The sequence below is a fragment of the Culex quinquefasciatus genome, chromosome 1 (assembly GCF_015732765.1).
Source record: "Culex quinquefasciatus strain JHB chromosome 1, VPISU_Cqui_1.0_pri_paternal, whole genome shotgun sequence".
Taxonomy (NCBI): domain Eukaryota; kingdom Metazoa; phylum Arthropoda; class Insecta; order Diptera; family Culicidae; genus Culex; species Culex quinquefasciatus.
Window position 1 is genome coordinate 44,811,552 of NC_051861.1, and position 19,670 is coordinate 44,831,221.

General features: G+C 36.3%; 1 protein-coding gene across 3 annotated transcripts in view; it reads right to left on the reverse strand.

Moving 5' to 3' along the window:
* Nucleotides 1-18,892, reverse strand: part of LOC6033670 (Y+L amino acid transporter 2) — a 46,126-nt gene extending 27,234 nt beyond the window's left edge. The window contains exon 1 of one of the 3 annotated variants that reach the window (XM_038257470.1): nt 18,790-18,892. The gene's annotated coding sequence lies outside the window, so the exon portion shown is untranslated. Of the gene's footprint in view, nt 1-7,639; nt 8,095-18,292; nt 18,503-18,789 lie in introns of those variants that run through there. The other 2 variants (XM_038257465.1, XM_038257462.1) reach the window with 2 other exon arrangements.
* Nucleotides 18,893-19,670: the final 778 nt, after the last annotated feature.

Consider the following 19,670-nt stretch of genomic DNA (forward strand, 5'->3'; position numbering starts at 1 on the left):
TGACAACCCTATCAAAATTTATAAGCACTTAAGTGTTATTTACGCACTTTTTGCATTTTGGATAGCACCTTTTAAATGTGAGGAAGGCGCCAACCACCTAAGGATGGCTAATTAACGTTTTTTTCCCCTAAAAGGATTGGAATAATTAAATGATTCATCAAAAAAAAAAAATAACAATTAATAAATTAAATATATAAGCATTTATTGAATTAAATGTAAATTTGAGGTAAATAAATCCAATTTAACCTACAAAATTGTTCTTCTAAGTGCCATCATAACTGGAGATATTTTTTGATTTCTGTTTCAATAACTTGTAACCAAATTTTTTTTTACGTTTTGTGATTCGTTTTTTTTCCTTGAGAAAAACATTACACGTCGACAGTATTTAAATTATTCTATTTATTAATGTTTTCAAAATAATGGTAAACAAATTTTTGAAATATTAAAAAAAAAATGTGGAGTCGGAGTTGAAGTCGGAGCAAACCATTTGTTGAAAGCTGGAGTCGAAGTCGGAGTTGGTAGGCCAGAGGTGGAGTTGGTTGGAGCTGAATGCCGGAGCCGGAGTCGGAGTCGGCTAATCTCAGAAAGCTGGAGTCGGAGTTGGAGTCGTTTGAAATATGACTCGACTCCGTAGCCCTGTTAGCAAACCACTTTGCTCTGCTGAACCCTACTACAAATCATTGAACTGTCTGCAAATAAGCGATTGATTTGGAAATTCCCACTGTAGGTGTAGATGCACTCTCAAACTTGATTTCAGAGCAAATGAACTGCTTGATAGTTGGTAATTCCCCCAACGAGCGTTGCGTGCGTGTAGAATCATGACCTTGACTCGTTGACAAACTCTGCGTTTCAAGTTTTGTCAGCCAAATCATTTTCAGAGTTAACCATTTATTATTTGAATTAATTTACGCTTTTAGCAAAACAGATTTCTAAATTATTCAACACAAGTCGAGTCGGGACAAAACCTGCTTTGAGAATCAACAACAACAAAACAGTCAAAAAGATTCATTCTCTGATGTGCAACATTGTACAGAACAAAAAAGCTAGTTGTTGTCGAAATAACAATCTTTGCAAACAATTCACCCGAGCAAGATCCGGCAAGAAACTCGAATTCTAAACAGCTCAAATTGACGTAAATTCGTGTCTTGGTCGCTCTTCGCGTCCCAAACCGACCCAACTGTTCAAACATTGGGTGGGTGTCCTCTTGCAGGCAACATTTTGGCGCCAAAGCATCACGATTAAGGGCCTGAACGAGCAGCAGCATTGGTTGAAATTTGAGAGGCGCGAAAATAAAAAAAAAAAACTTAAACAAACTGTTGATGAGGCAGCTTTACAGGCCACGGGGTGAGTGTTTTGTTTTGGTGCGTTTTGGTGAGGAGCTGGCCAAAAGATGGAATTCCTTCGTGGGGAGTAGACCCTTGGATGGCATTGGGCTAAGCATTTGCCACGTGCTTGGTGATTAAGGCGCAGATTGCGGGACGGAACGTGACAGGGCGTTCGGAGCGGGGGTTTCCCCTCGGCAATGATACAATGTTGGTTTGGTGTTGAATGATGTTAGTTATTTTAGTGATAAATTTTGCTGATTTATGTTTCACACTTATTTCAATAATATGCATTTTTGTTCAACGAAAAAGACTCGTTTATATGAACATTGAGCATTAAACATCTCAACAGGGAATTATTGAATTACATCAACCTGGCCAAAATCGGTTCGGAAGGTCCTGAGATAATCGAGCAGCGCATTTCAATTAACATCTAAAGTATCAAAACTATTAGTCAAAAAAAAAATTACATAATGCAAAATTGTAGCGATAATCCACCCAGTTGTATCCAAGCAAGTCTTACCGTAAACATATCTTTCAACCCCAACTTTAAATTCAATTGTCCAAATTACCCACTTCAATGGCCGACCATTTCTCCAAGTTGATAACCCAACAGATCCCATCCTACACACGGTTCAAGAGAGGACTTTGGGTCAAAAGAATCTGGGCACCGTTCCGTTCCTCTGCTCTCAACCGCGCTGTGACATTCAGCAGAGGGCAGACGCATGAGAGCGAAATCACGATTTATCTCATATTCTTGATAAAATTAAGCTTACCGTAACCGGCTTTGGACACGACCGACCCGAACAATTCTTAGGACGAGGGGGTTGACTAAGAAGATGAAAGAGGAGCGGGGTCGGGCGTTATCACGCCATGAACCGCGTGGTTCTGAGCTTAAACTGGATATTATATGAATGTGGTGCACCATCCACCAGGCCGGACCATTTAGTGTTAATAAAAGAAAAGTGATGCTCAACTGCTAACTGGATTTGGGCGGGCGATTAGATCATTCTGGATGCCGCATGCTTTTTTAGGTGGGGACCGGACTGGCAACGGTAGTTTGAAGGATACTTCGTGATGCTTGTTTAAAGTTACTTTGCATTTTTTCGAGGATTGAAAATTGATAATAAAAACTTTAAAAGGCAATTTTCACATAGATCCGCAAGAAAGTCAAAAGTCAAGAGGTTGATTTACGACATCCTAGCTGGATCTTTTGATCCAACGACATTGTTTGTTTGCATAACTATTGAACAGCTAAATTGAACGTTACAATTTTCAATGCCACGCTATGGAACCTCAAACTGGACTAAATGGAACAAATCTGGACAAAATTCGTTAAGTCAAAGCCACGAAAATCAAGTGTCGTCAACTGGGGTGAATTGGGACAGCAGTTTTAACCATGTTAGAGCACAATATTTTTATTTGATTGTTATAAATCTCGTTTTTTGACCTAAATTATTCTAAATTGATTCTGACCTTGTTTTTGCATGGTCTTGTTGCTCGATTGGAACACCCATTTGACAGTTCGATTGGAACCCTGAGAGTGATATTTCGTAAACGCTCAAAATTAACACAAATACTTGTTTTTACCTAAGGAATCGAGGCAGAGGGTATCCCTGATGCTGATTTTTTTTGTCACCCTAAGAGGCATCGATTTAGGGGAAAGTGGGGCAAGTGTAACAAGCTAATGAAATACTCGTTATAACCCATTAAAAACGTTAAAAAAACTGTCGGATTTTTTATAATCATCTTATTCCAAGTCTTGACTTAGACTTGAATAGAACAAGTTTAAAAAAAAATCCAGTTTTTTAATGTAAAAAATCGATTTTAAAATTTTTGATTTTCCGTACGTTCTACTCAACTAGTGCGGCAAGACGAACAACCCGTTGGGGCAAGAGGAACAAGGCATGAAACAACATGTTTATTTGCTAACAATTGTACTGTTTTCACTTAGGTACATCAGATTAGAATGTATTTGAAACGTTTCTTTCATTTTCTGATTAAATAATAAAATTTTACTAAATATTTGATCGTTTTTAACGTAAAAAAATTATGACTTATATGATAAATAGTAAATTTTCATAATATCGCTAGATTTTGTTTTTGACATTTTTTAACAATTGTTTATCAGTTTTTAAGTACTTTTATGTATATATTTCCCAATAAAATATGTTTTTGCAGCAATTCGATTTTTTTTTCATACTAAAAATCCATATGGTACACTTGCCCCACCTAAACAAGATTTTTGAAAAGATCTCAACAAAAAAAAAAAAAAAAACTAAATGTTAAATCATGCTTTATAATATGTGCAAGTCATTGGTTGGGACACTATTAATCTAGGAAAAAAAAAACATTTTGATAAAATGAGCCTTAAAACGAACCCTAAGCCTTTCTTGCTTATTTTGTACTTTCCAAATCTTTTAAGAAAACAAAGGTTTCGAAAAAGCCTAATTAAATCTTATGCCCCGTGGCGTTTACGTCGTTTTGGCGGTTATGTGATAGTAGAATCAGTTAATTGCATTGCTAGCAACAATTCCTCATACTGAAAAAAATCAAAATCGTTAAAAAACGGCCGTACGAGCGATTGTTCCTCTTGCCCCACCTTCCCCTACTTAGAATTTTGAGTCGATATGAATACGAAACAACTGGTCTAGGCGAAATATTTAAAAAATTATTTTCAACAGTGATTTTAAAGCTTTTTTTTAGTGAGGAAGGCAAATGATGTATCTAAAAATTTGAATAAAATATTTTAGTAAATGATTTTCAATCTTCACCAAATTATCAAGCTGCTGCTCGAATCGTGCTCAAAATTTGTCTAGGGTTCCCTGGCCGAAATGATTAGACCCATATTTTAATGTTTGGCCGTGCTAGGGTGGTGAAAGGTAAAATTTAATTTTGAAATGCCGTTTTGGCGGTATCTGGACCGAAGAGCTTAGGGGAAAGTGGGGCAAGTGTAACAAGCTAAGTAAATGCTCGTTATAACCCATTAAAACGTTAGAAAAATTGAACTATTTTCACTTAGATACATCAGATTAGGATCAGACGTTTCTTTCATTTTTAGATTAAAAAAATATATTTTACTAAAAATTTGACCGTTTTTACGAAAAAAAATATTACTTAGACAATTATGGACAATTTTTTAAAACAATGGTTTATCAGTTTTTAAGAACTTTTATGTATTTTTTTCACAATGAAATATTTTGCTGAAGCAATTTGTATTTTTTTCCATATTAAAAATCCATATGGTACACTTGCCCCATCTAAACAAGAATTTTTAAAAGCTCTCTATAAAAATAACCAAAAGTTGAATCATACTTTATAATAGGTGCAAGTCCTTGGTAGGGACACTACTGATCTAGGAAAAATAGCATTTTTATAAAATGAGCCTTAAAACGAACCCTAAGCCTTATTTTGAACCATCCAAATATTATAAGAAAGCAAAGGTTTTGAAAAAAACTTCATTAAATCTTATGCCCCGTGGCGTTTACGTCGTTTTGGCGGTTATGTGTTAGTAGAATCAGTTAATTCCATTGCTAGCAACAATTCCTCATACTGGAAATAATCAAAATTGTAAAAATTACGGCCGTACGAGCGATTGTTCCTCTTGCCCCATATGGTCGTCTTGCCCCACCTTCCCCTATGTCTGGAATAGTAGTTTGTGCAACAAGTTGCGAAAGGAAGATTTTTTCAGCACGAGTCGTACATTTATTCAACGAGATCTACCGAGTTGGATAAATACGACAAGTTTAGAAAAAAACAAGTTTGGCAAAAAGTTGCTTACTATATTTTTTGCCATTCCGAAAAACGATTTTTGAATGGAATTTTATGTCAAACATTCACTGCCGCTCTAATCGAGTCTGTCCCATATGTAAAAACAGCAACTCGAGAAAAACACAAGTTAAATTTGTCGCGCCCATAAGGTTACGAGTTAGAATTTCACAAAAAAGTGAACTTTCTACGGTTTTCTGGAACAAAATACCAAAATCCATTGTTTTTTCTGATAGTTTACATGATTTTTTTTTTTTTGAACCGAACTGCATCATTAACTCAATATTGAAAAAATTACATATGGGACGGACTTGTTTTGAGTGGCAGTTCATGTGTTACGTAAATTCATCGTTCAAAACAAAACAGTATAGAAAAATGTTAAATTTTGATACAAGTGTTGAAATGTTCAACTTGTCAGCATTCATTTAAGTTCTACAATGTAGGACTTTTTGGCACTGGTATTAAACGATATTGATTTTTAAATCTGTTATTTGTAGTAGGGAAAAGTAGGCCGTTTCGTTCCCCAGAAGGACAGGAAAAGTGGACAGTTTCACTACGGAACTGCAAAATTATTTATATTGGATTCCTCGGAAAATTTTACGTAACATACTTGTCGGGACCGTGGTGTAGGGGTAAGTGTGATTGCCTCTCACCCAGTCGGCCTTGGTTCGATCCCAATCGGTCCCGGTGGCATTTTTCGAGACGATATTTGTCTGATCACGGCTTCCGTCGAAAGGGAAGTAAATGTTGGCCCCGGACTATCCTAAAAAAGGTTACCCGAGCATGGGTAAATAACAAGGGAAATGCGTAATAATACCTTTCTCTGGTATCAATACCAAATTTTGGTTTTCCTGGACCCTTAAAAATTTGTCTTAAGGATTATGCAAGAGCAAAATGTGGTATCATACCAATTTAAGGTATTGTTTTGATATTGCAAAATTGCAGAATTTGCCAATGGTCGAACACCACATTTTGGTATTATTTTGGTATTAAAGTGTTTAACCAAATTCCTTTGAAACTATGGGAAAATTTTGACCAATTTTGACAAAATAATTAATTTTGCGCTAAAATGATGTCTCAAAGCGAATGCTTTCATTGAAAACCGGAAATTTCAAACTTGATTTTAAACATTTTTGATATACCCCCTACAGAAACGACTTGAAATTGTGGAAAATTTTCTAAGTCAGGATGCCACATTTTGGTATTTTTTTGGTATTGAAAGGTTTCATCAATTTTCTCTGAAACTATGGATTTTTTTTTAAATTTTTGACGAGATAATTAATTTTGCGCTAAAATGACTTGAAACCCAAAAATGTTAAAGCTGATTTAATTTTTTTTTTGTGATATACCCACTAATATTTTTTTCAAAAACGTTGAAATTTTTCTAAGTTGGGATAACCAAATACTTTGAAAAACGAGTCAATCAACAGATTATTGAATTTTGGTGAATTTCAATCCAGTTTCATTTTAATAATACTTATTTTTCAATCTTGTTATTTTTCAGAAGCTTCAAGAACTTCAAGTACAGCCGTTCATCAATGACAAATGCATTCGGTGTGGTGAAGAATATCACTAAAAACAACATGGAATCATCAGGTGAGTAGATTTGGTTGTTGTATAAGGATCATTTACGTATTTTTGCAATAACTGCAACTGCTGCACTAAAAATGGTATGAAAAAAGCAAATTTTGGTATTACTTGTGCAAATACCAGCGACCAAAATGTGCTCTTAGTTGCCCAGTAATAGATGGTAAAAAACCATGAAATCAAACCAATATCATGTTTGTGGAAGACCACAGGAATACCAAAATATGATTTTCCAAGGGCGCGGGAATACCTAAAATTAAAACCATGACAATACCAAGTTTTGGTATTCAAGCAATGTCCAAAAATCCAGAAGACCTCAACTTGGTATTGAAATGATTTTATTTTGTGGTATTATTTTACCTTTGGAATAACATGGTATGGTATTGTTGTGCCTTTCCACATACAAGCTTTTGGTATGATTTCATGGTATTTTACCATCTATTACTGGGCAACCAAGGGCACATTTTGGTCGCTGTTATTTGCCCAAGTAATACCAAAATTTGGCATTCCCGTGTTATTTACCCCTGCTCGGGTAGGTCGTTAGCTCAGTCCAGGTGTAGGAGTCGTCTCCCTGGGTCCTGTCCTGGTGAAGTCGCTGTTAGGCAGTTGAACTAATAATCCAAAGGTCGTCAGTTCGAATCCCGAGGTGGATGGAAGCTAAGGTGTAAAAAGAGGTTTGCAATTGCCTTAACAATCAAGCCTTCGAACACCTAGTTTCGAGTAGGAATCTCTCAATCAAGAACGCCAAGGTGTAGAGCGATACATAAGGTCAAAACAAGTTAGTCAACCCTATTTGTTTTTCATTTCTTAAAAAAAAAAAAACACAAAAAACTGGGGTAGAATTCGCCAGACGTCTACGTTCGTCCACTCCACTTTTTATTCCCATTTCTTCCCGATTCAAGGAAGGGAATGCCAGTCGAACGCAGCTGTGATTTCTAATCCTTCAGCGTGCCGTTGCATACCTTTCTCGCTCTTCAACGCAGCTATAAACGATTCATCAACGGTTCCTTTCGTTCTCCTTTCGGCACTTTTCCTTTTTTTTCGTTCGCTCCTTGGTCAAAAGGAGGTCTTGTATTACGTTTGTTTTATTGTCCTTTCTGGACACACTTAAACACACTCGCTGTTTTTTTTTTCTCTGCTGTTTCGTAAGGATCTGACAGATTAATTACACCTGCGTTTTTTCCTTTCTTGCAATCTCCCTAGGTGTCCTCTGCGGGCTCGCTACGTCGCACTTCTCTTCTTAAAACACTAAACTTGTTGCTCTAAACTTAAAGTAAACACGCTGCAATCACTCCAAAAACTTCCTCCAACGACGAAACACGCACATTTCCAGCAAAGTCAGAACTTTTGTTTCGCGCCAACAACGCGAACTAAACGCGCGCGAGACCACACTTCCACTCGCGCCGACCAACCTGGAACGAATGACTGTAACGTCGGCTCCGGTTCTAAGACCTGTCCTTCTTGGTGTCGTCACTCACGTGCGTTCATGAGCGACGGCGTTGAGTTCATTTGTCCGCGAGAAGACACGTTATCAGCGATCGAACCCCCATGTCAGCGCACGTGCTTTTGGGTTCATTTGCGGAAGTTCGATGGAAGAAGTGAACTTTTGTGAGAGTGAGTTACCAAGGAGCATTGGGAGTTCATTTTTAAGATCAACTGAACGCAGACAGCGGCGGTGGCGGCGACAGTGATTTTTATTTCGACAATTTCGTTTATACGATTCCGTGACTTCTGAGCTGAGGTCAAACTGTATGTTTTGTATGTTTCGATTAGTTAAAACGGTCGCTGGAGCATACGTGTGGTTAAGCCTCAAATTAGACAAACCGGTTTCTGACGTATACCTGGTGAGCAAGGTCATGGCAAAGACCGGTGCCGCTAGACATTGTGGTGTTTAGTTCATGTCAGACTTGTTTCGTTCGTGTGGTCTAATTTCGGCAGCAGTTGTATAAAACTACTCTCCAGACTCCAGAAATTAGGGCGCCATTTTAATTTATTTCAGCAACAAATGAACACATCAACAAATCGACATATTAATAAATAAACAAATCAACAAATCAACAGTCACTAGACTTAAGTTCAAACACCTCCAGCAGAGATTTTTTTTGCGTCTTTTCAACGTTTTCAAAACATCCCTGACCTAGCGGGCAGAGTGCTGCCATTATCACTGTCTGCTTATTAACGCGATTTAATTAGCAATAATGACTATTTTGGTTCTAATCTGTCCATTACGACTTAAAGGTGTGATGAGCTATTATAACGCTTTTGTTTTAAAAATAACCTAGATCACGTTTCTCGTAATTTTTACACACGTTCCTTATCATCCAACAAAAAACAGTTAATACCAATTGAATCTATTCGTCACTAATAGCAATCAGTAAATGAATAACAACTCCATTAGTGTGTGATTTCATCCTTGCGTTTGCGTCATTGCGTGTCCTGACAGTGGCCTGTCCTCCCCTTTTCCGTTCCGGAGCAGGTCCTTTGCACACTCCTCCGCAAATCTAATCTATACTAACATAGTGCATACCAGCACAGTTTGTTTTTGCTGCAGCCGTGGGTCGTAATTAAGATTCAGTTTTTACTCAGCGTAATTACGTTTTTGCTAATTTTTTTAACTTGTATGGCAATTTTAACGTCAGAAGTATCATTTTTGCAAAAAAAAACATTACTTTCAGATTTGATTATCCGACCCCGCAAAAAATCACATGAAATAATCGAACCACAAAAACAAGTCAAATTTTGGGTGATTCAGAAGAAGTACTCTTTACAGCATCGAGCAGCATAAAGATAAAGAAAAATAATAAAAATAATTAAATATAATATTTTTTGCAATTCCGCTGTGAAATTTCATCAATTTGAGCGCTGAAATGTTCAACTCTTCAGCCCTTCTTTCGAAAAGTTATACTTTTCGATACTGTTTTGCAGTTTGGCACCTATCTTGATGGCAAATAAAATTTCGACGCCGTCGTGCTATCATGTCGTAAGTCGCTTTTTGACGTTCCGAAAAAAAACGCGTTTTAATGTTTGACCTTGAATAAACAAAAACGAGAGCACGCAATGTCAACAGTAACAAACACGTTTTGTTTGGTTGACCATCCTGTGCATTGCCCTGAAGTTTGGTTGAATTTGGTTGCCGGAGTCCCGAGTTTTAATTGAAAATGTTTACGGTAGTCGAGCTCGTATCTGTGTCAAACGCGTTCTGACCTAAAAACCCTTTGGCTAATTGTCGCATTTACATAAATTTATAGGTTGTGTAAAGATAGCACGACAAGATTGAAACTTCTTTCTAATCTAATCTAATCTAATCTAATCTAATCTAACCCTAGCACAGCCAGTCTTTCGAGGGCATCCTGGAGAATGCCTTAGGTTGATTGACGCCTAGCATCTTCTTGTCATTGTTAACATTTGCAGTGCGCCATTGCATTAGAATGCATTGAAACATCACAAACGTCGAAGCGGCCAGGCCAACTGCGTAAAGTTAACCGCGATGATGATTCGTTGAATTGAATTGAGTATGAACACGAATGTTCAAACAACAATACAGTTCTGAATCTACAGGGGAGGATGAAAAAACGTGGGATCCCCCGCTCACGTTCCTGTTTGTTTAGGCAGTTAATCGTTGGGAGCCACCATGCTAAGAAGTTTTGGTGCTCCGGGATCCTCTGGGATGGGACATTGTATTTCCACAAATGCCCGGGACACTCTTTGCCATGGTTATAGCGCCACAACTCGCTCGCACGAGAAGATTGAAACTTCTTTCATATAGAAAGTGACAAAAGTGTACGGAGTTTTTTCGGTGTATATGAAATATCTCAGGATTGAAATAAAATTTTGGTGATCTGTGAAGGTTAAAAGGTGAGGCATTGTGACCTGCACAAAATGGCGCTCTTAAGTCAATTTGGCCAAAAATGCACGTACGACAAGTTAGCACGACGGCGACGATTTAAAGGAGAAAACAACCGTTTCACTGTAAAAATCAAATTCCAAGGTAGTTTTCCAGAATAGCAAGAAAAATGTATACATGCAACTTGTTGCACAGGCTCTTTGCAACATCTTAGGTCATTTCTACAAAAAAAAACGATACTTAATCCACCTTTAGGTGAATGGTGCCTTCCTCACATTCATAGCCTCAAAAAGTGCATAAATAACTCTTATTTTTATCAAAATATCTGAGATCCGGTCTCAAGAAAAGTCTATTAAAACACCAAAGCACTTATAACTCATGATAGGGTTGTCAGATTTTGAATTTTCATCCTTTTGGACTCTTTGGAAAGATCTCTTGATTACCCATCCAACGATAGGTCGCATGGTAGATCCGGACAACGTTTTTATCAAAATATGTGAGATCCGGCCGCAAAAAAGTGTATATATAACACTTAAGTGGTTATAACAGTGGTGCTCAATTTTTTTGGAAATTGGCCAAATTTTAAGCTCAAATGAGCTTGCGGGCCACATTTACAAAATAAGATATTTAAAAATACATTATTTTAATTTAAAAGACTTAAAAAATATTTTTTTCAGCAGAAGTTAAAAAAAATTTCAGCATTTAGCTTAATTGAAAACAATATAAAATAATGTAATAATATGAATAATAATATATAGAAAACACAAAGTAGTAGTTTTTATAGGTATTATTGATATTATTGTTTAAAGTATTTAAAAAAAGATTTTCACTGAAAGTACTTTTGTTTTAATAAAAAAAAAAAAACATTTAAAGTAATTTTTATGTTTCGAAAATGGTGTCGTGTAATCTGCATTATTCATGTAACAGCATAATTTTATTTTTAAATTAAGTGTGACTAATAATAAATCGTAGAAAGCCAAATGAAACGCTAAAAAATGTTTAAAGCACCCCTAAAGTTGAAAAAATGCATTTTTAATTGATTTCAGATTGATTGCACTTGAATTTCCATTTATATTTTGAAGTTTTTTGGAACAATATTTTTGCCCATGATTTTTCGAGCCAATTTTTGATAATGGGGAGAGAGGAGAAAAGTCGATAAAAGCTTTGTAAAATACTTGGAACAGCCTTATTCCTCCGATTTCAATATCTTGTCTGCCTTAATCCTGAAAGCCAGAATTTTCCAAAATGCTTGATGAATATTTTGATGATATTTACTAGAAGATTAGCATAAAAATGTTTAGATTAAGCCATTATTTTGAAAAAGTATAAAATCACTTTACAAGTGATCAACGGGCTATTTTACATGATGATTCAAAACGGGTCCGCGGGACGTAAAAAATCACCTCGCGAGCCACGTTTGATGCGCGGGCCATACTTTGGTCACTCTGGGTTATGGGTTGTCAGATCTACAACGTTTTAGGAAGGTCTTGTAAATACCTTTCTAAAAATGTATAGCATGACGGGTTTTCTTACAAAATCCACCCTTTTTTAATCTTCTGGACTTTAGTTAAAATCGTTTTTTTAAGCATGACTTTTTAAGTACTTTTTTAAACTTCATAATATTAACGGTCTTCATAATATTAAACGGTCCAAATCAGTTTAGCCAGTCCGGAGATAATCGTGTCGTATTTTTCGGTGCACGGACTTACAGACATACACACACACACACAGACATTTGTTCAAAAATTGATTCCGAGTCGATAGGTTTACGTAAAGGTAGGTCTACGAGGTCGAATAAAGAAGTTCATTTTTGGAGTGATATTATAGCCTTTCCTCATTGAGGTGAGAAAGGAAAAAAAATGATCGAAAAATACCGTTGGATCACCCTCACTATTGACTTTTCAATCTAAAAATCTTATACAATAGCGTGTGTTTTTTTTAATGTATTTTTTGTTCAGAAAGCTCGTCAAATTTCCTGCAAGTTTGTTTTTGATCACTTTTTGATACGATGCAACGGCTTCAAGATCTAGCAATATTTAAATGACGAAACATAAAAATATTAAAATAACTAACACCCTTTTCAATTATAATTCTCGAGTGCAATTTGCTTCACAAACACAAAAAAGGTCTAATATAAGCCGAGGATACAAAGTTTCATCAAAATCAGAGAAGTTCGAGTGAAAAAGTACCTTTCAAAAACCTTTTTAAATATATTTTGGGCAAGAATTGGGTCCTAAAATGAAGCTTAGATTGCTGATATTATTGTTTACAGCGATAAAGCTTATTTTTCTGAGTACAATGACCCTTTGTATGACCACAAAGAGTTTAAAATGAATTTTTAAATCAATTTTGAAAAATTAACCTCGCGGTCCTTCTTGACAGAAAAGCTCCTAGTTGACAGCTCGTTCCAAGGGGACCATAGTTGATCCACCGAAAAAATGTTGTCTTGTCAAAAAAAAAATTTTGCATTAAAATGAAAAAAAGTGATCAGAAATGGTTTTTAATCGTGTTTTTTACCGTTGTACATAAAAATTGACTTAGGGCTTTAGTACCCAATTGCTCTAAGAAAGCAATTCGATGCCTGTGTGCTCTCTTATGCTTACTAAATAGGAAAACCAGCAAGCTGAGAACAAGACAGCAAAGAAGCATCGAATTGCTGAACAGCGAATCTATACGATTTCGACGATAAATGACTTGATCTTGAAAATCAGCCTTTTCTAGAAACTCCATGAAAACTGATCAAAACACTTAGCTTTGATGCTTAATATAAATTCAAGTTTACAAAAATCATACCGGTTGTTTAACTTTGTTTACACCCAACCGGCGCACTATGGGCCATCTCCATACAAACAGGCGGCCAAATTATTTTTTTGCTTTTTAAATGTTTTTTCATAAAAATTTGGGTAATTGTATGGTATTGAAATGATATACGTCCAGTTTTATGACTTTTCATGTCTTTCAATAGTTGATTGTTTATAATAAATAGTCTTTTCATACATTTGCAAATGCAACAGAATTGCGTATATATTGTATTGCAAGTTTATATTATTAAATTATGGATAAGCTAATACATCCCCACTTTAAGGACACAACCCCTCCCTCCTATTTCTTTCAACACCCCCTCCCCTCTAATAAAATTTTGTTAAGCGTAATAAATTCATTTTAAGTCAAATATTTATTATTTACTGCTGTGTGTTTCTTTTTGTGAGTCCATGTCATATAACTTGAGACCCCCCCCCTTCCTCCACCCTTATGGGCAAAAATTGAGAAAATTTTAATTGTTAAAATCAAATAACAGAAAAATTAATTTTATTCAAAATTACTAACTAATCCTAATGTTCTTGTTCATGAAAATTCATTTGATGTCAGAAACTCTTCAGGATATGTTAAGGTAGGTACTTTTATGATGTTTTGTACTAACCAACATAGAACTTAGATGTGGATCAGTTTCATAGATTGATCACAGAAATTCATCATGCTAAGTCAATATTTTGCTGAATACTTTTTTCGGTATCAAACTGAGATTCTCCTGTTTCGCTTGAGAAACTTCGGTACGAATACTTTATTTTGCCTAAGGTACTCAATTTTAAATGTAGGCAACAGAAAATTCCAATAAAGTCATTTCGAACTTCTTGAAACCAGGTATTGATTTTTGAAGCGACGATGCCCACGAAGTAGGTAGCAAAGCAAGTGAAATAAACGGGCGCATATGTAGATTGCATCAAATTTTGATAAAACGTAAATGTTCAAAATGGCATATCTCCGAAAACGCAAAAATCGCAGGCTGGAAATTTCAGCAATGTTAGATTATGATCCAATCTTTCAAGTGATCTTAGTTTCATGTTTAGCATCGGTTAGCAAAAAAGTACTCGATTAACAAACACAAGAAAATAAGTTTTGTCAAAAACTGCTTCAGTTATTCGATGAAAACTTCAGTTTTTGGTTTGGAAACAACATTTTATCTATTAATAGTTTCAAAGCTTATCTCATTACCTTTCCAACGATGTATAATTGTCCTAATAAAATATTTGAAATGGCTGATTTATGTTAAAATTAAACAATCAGCCTTTTTTACGACAAACGCTAGTTTTTTACTCAATTTTTTGACTTTCAGCTTGCGTATCTCCGTAATAAACAAACTTAAAGCTTTGAAAATTTGGATTTTTCTTAGTTAGAATGTTAACATTCGAGAAAAAAATACCAAAAAATATTTGGAGAAGGTAACTTTTTTGAAACTTGGCCACCCAATGTACCATAGTGCAGCGGTCGCATGATTGTGATACACCCAAAACTGGCAGCGCTAGTCCGAGAGAATGATGGTCTCGAGTCGAGAGAATAGTGGTACCATTCACGGACGCAGAGAACACAGCTCGAGATGGGCGATAGAACTATTCTCTCGAGGTTCATTTGCAAAATAAGTTCATCCGTCAAACAAAAACCAGAAGTGTCGACAACGGGAATCGAACCAGAGACCTTTGACAAACCAATCCAATGACTTAGCTGCCTCGGCCACCACAGCTTGGTGACCATAGAGAAGTCAGAAGTCGATGTATGACACTTGTTGGAGATTTATTGATTCAACTAACGAATGAACTCATTTGTTATGATGGTGTGAGTTGGTACCATTATTCTATCGATTTTGGCACTAAGCCCTCAATAAATTTTGAGAGAACGATTATCTCGATTCTGAATTTTGGGTGTACATGGCAGCATGAAAGTATAGCAGAATCTGCATGAAAACTGTCCTCATGCATTTTTTGCGATATAGGGGTATGACATATTTGCCCGTTACCGACAATTATCGACATTACGGCCGGCTTTTTGATTGTATTTCACAAAAAAAAACTCATAACAGAACGAGAAATGAACCACCAACTTCTTGGTTATTGATCCGACACGCTACCACCGCGCCATGGTCGCTTGATGAATTGTGAGGAACAGAGCACCAACATAATCTTCTCTCTGAAGTGTTGCTCAGGGACGGGCAATGACATTTTCTGCAGCAAATCCACTGTTGCAGATTTTGAGATATATTTATCCTTTGGGTGTATTAGCGTGGTTCACGTTTCTATGAAAAAGACAAAAGTTGTTATTTTGTCTTGCATCAACCGAAATTTCGTTCTTTTATGACCCCAGAAGCACTCCTGAAAATTTGAGCCCATTTGGTAAGGTCTAGGAGCTCCAGTTTTAATTTGAAATTTATATGGGATTTTGATTTATTTTCCATGGAAACTATCTTTTTACATTGTATTAGGATTTTTTTATAAATCGATGAAATGACTTGATTCTTATAGTAGGAGATAGGTTTTGAACTGGGGAACAACTTTGTAGAACATACCAACATGCTAGGAAGTGACCCTTTAAAGATACAGATACTTTTAGATGATGGCTTTTGAAGGGGCCAGCCACCATCTAAAAGTATCTGTATCTTTAAAGGGTCACTTCCTAGCATGTTGGTATGTTCTACAAAGTTGTTCCCCAGTTCAAAACCTATCTCCTACTATAAGAATCAAGTCATTTCATCGATTTATAAAAAAATCCTAATACAATGTAAAAAGATAGTTTCCATGGAAAATAAATCAAAATCCCATATAAATTTCAAATTAAAACTGGAGCTCCTAGACCTTACCAAATGGGCTCAAATTTTCAGGAGTGCTTCTGGGGACATAAAAGAACGAAATTCCGGTTGATGCAAGACAAAATAACAACTTTTGTCTTTTTCATAGAAACGTGAACCACGCTAGTGTACATACCGTCATCAGAGGTGACATTGGGTCTGAAGGGGTGAAATTGGGTCATACAAATTTCAGCATTTTTATATGACTCAAACTCAACCCACCCAATGTCACTCCTGATGACGGTAGGTTATTCTAGCATGTTTTATGCTCTATGACATATTCGTGAAATTTTGTGCTTTCGTGAAAATTAACTCAGCCGATTTAATAATTAAACCATCCTTTTGTTGTAAATGGTCAGGCCAACTGCGTAAAGTTATCCGCAAATATGATTCGTTGAAATGGGTTTTGTTAGAGCATAAATGATCTAACAACTCTTCAGGCTATGATCCCCGGTCACGTTCTTGTTATTTTTTTTTGTTTTTCACAAAAAAATAACAGCATTGTACCGTGAATGACATACTCAAAAATACCACAACAAAAAAAAAAAAAAAATCATGAAATATTAAGTGCAACATCATGTTGCATACACCCAGAACTGGACACCGGCATACGAGAGGATAAAGAGCACGATTCGGTAGTAAAATGGTACTGTGTGTGGACTGAGAGGATAAATCCCGAAATTATAGAGAGTACATTACTCATGGGTTCATCTTCAAAAAAAGTTCATCTCTATAAAAAAAGTACCGGCTCCGAGACTCGAACCCAAGACCTTCGGCATATTGAACCGTGCCTTTGCCGTATGGGCCACCAAGGTTCGGTGACTAAGTGGCGGTCATTTGTCCATATAAGCCACTCAATAGGATGAACTATTCCAATGAACGAATGAACACGCGAGAGGACTATACTCTCGCAAAATAGCACTTTGCTCACGTTTCTTTTCGTGAGAACTATCCTCTCATTCTTTAACTTTGGGTGTAGAGATGGTGATCTTAGCGAGTTGCAGACTGGATTCCGTCATATAGTTGTGGTGATTGTCCAGTCCAAATTACATAGAAATTGATTAATAGGAATTCAAACCAATTCCACCAGAACAGGACAGGCATCAATGAAAGCCATCTATTAATGCTGCTCCCATCTCCACCATTAACCGGGGAAGGTATAAAGAGTAGTAGCACGGGAAGTGTTGATGCTGTAGCGAAAACGCAGACTCTTTTTCCCCAATTTTTCCCAACCCTATTTTGGACTCGATCGATTGTTGCTCTTGGATCGTACATTTCAAGCAAAACAATGTAAAAAGGCCGAAGCCGAAGTGTAAACAAAGAGTCTATCCTGCTCACGTCAGTTGATGTTTACATTAGGAACGAGCATGATAGACTCTTTGTTTACACTTTGGCGTCGGCCCTATTGCAATGTTTTGCTAGATTTCTTTCTATAATTTGTGTCAAATTTGACTCTACGTAAAACATGATTTCAACTTGTCAGTAGCATGTAACTGCCTCTCAAAGTAATTGCCTGTACATAACCTTACGACCTATTTACCACCATAATAAACACTGCAACGGTGTCACCTCGGAAAACTTAATACATAAACATAATATGGCGGAGAAAACCGCTCCCGCAGAAGCTGTTCCACCTCCTCGACGACTTCCGTTTCGGCATCCATGCTCCATTGAACATGCCAAAGTTGAAGCCCCAAGTCGTTCAAACTATTTCCGCAGCAAACTCACGATTCCTCCCACACGCCGCGGGAAAACTCCTTCGCAAGGAATGATGAGTTATTTTCCCACTTATGTTTTCACACTCTGCTCCCTGTCTGCGGATGACGACTACGACGATGATGGAATGATAATTAAATTTTCATCATCCTTTTTTCTCTCAGTCCAACAAGGCAGCATTCGTCACTGGTGCTGGTGGTGCCGATTAAGGGAGGGGTTTTGCCGAGGAGGAATTCCCCGTTCGGCGAAACACGCGGAAAATGCGCATCAATATCGGAATAAGGTTTTTTTCACTTCTTTTTCTTTTCTTACTTTTAAAGAAATACACATAGAATTCGATTTGGTGGTGGCACGGGGTGTTACTCATCTTGACAGTGGATTGCCCTTGAGTTTAATGAACTTTTGCTTTTGGTCCACTTTTTGGGGGCGATGACTTACTTTGAACGATTGAATTTTACGGTATCCCAAAACGGTTTCGTATCCTTTTCACTTTTCACGTAACTTCAACGCCACTTTAACTCAATTTTCACTAAAACCTTTCAATTTCCTTTTTATCCTTGATGGTCCTTTTCAAGCCAACAAAAGGACACACCGCAGGAGAAAAAAATGGGGAGTGCTTCCGTTCCGTACGCGAGGTCCTTCACGAATGCATGAATGAACTGTGACGTTGGCGAAGGATGCTGGATGGTGTTGTGTATCCTGGTAGCGGTCCAGATATCACTAACACCAACGAGAGCATACACCGGAGAAATCAGAACAGGACGAAGGGCTCACGTGGTGGTGAGAAGGAACACGTTTTGCGTTGTGTTGTTAATGTTATTAATGCGTCTAAATTCAATTAAAACTGATTTTTCAAGTAAATTATTGATCAATAATAAGGAAACAATGTAACTTCATCTATTCAAATCAAATTCCAAACTGCGAACAACGTTTACCTTTTACTTTATAGATGTCTTTTCCTTAAATGCAAATTAGAACCACGTTATACCACTGCTTGAGATGCAATAAGAATATCAACAGAATCTTCATAGCGCATGCTCTATGGATGCTGCCAAAGCATTGAACATAAAATATAAAAGTATGTGTGAGTTTGCACTCATGTTTCATGTTTTTAAGATCTTGATCAGTTTTTGATAATGTGATATATTTCGAATGGTACATTGATGTTTAAGGAATAAATATTTATCAAATCTTAAACATTGAATTGCATATTCAAATAGTACATTAAATTTTATTCCATTTTTGACAGTTTATTGATAATCATGATATTCAAGGTCTTGACCATATTGCATATATCTGAATGAACAAATTATTTAAAAAAAAACCCGTTTTGCACATTTTTTTAGAGTTTTATTTCACCGTTTTTAATCGAAAACAAATATTTTGAAGATTAATGGTAAATTTTCATAATATATTTGTTTTGTGATTTTTTTTTATAAATTCTTATGTACTTTTATGCACATAATTCCCAATAAATTATGTTGTTACAGCATTTTTTTCTTTTTTCATGTTTAAAATCTTGCCCCACCAGAACAAGTGATTTAAAAAGCTTTCAAATAACATGACAAAATGATAAAACAAACTGTGCAAAACAAACAAAAGTGCTTGTCATTGTTAGGGACATTACTGATCTAGGAATAATAACATTTTATATATAACGGAATTAAAAGGAACAACTCGTCTGTTTGTATTCATAGTAATGCATTCTGCTAATACGCTCAACCAAACCACAAAACATTTTGATAAAATGAACTTGAAAACGAACCTATAGCCTTATTTTGTGCTTTCCAAATGTTTCGAACAAAGGTTTCGAACA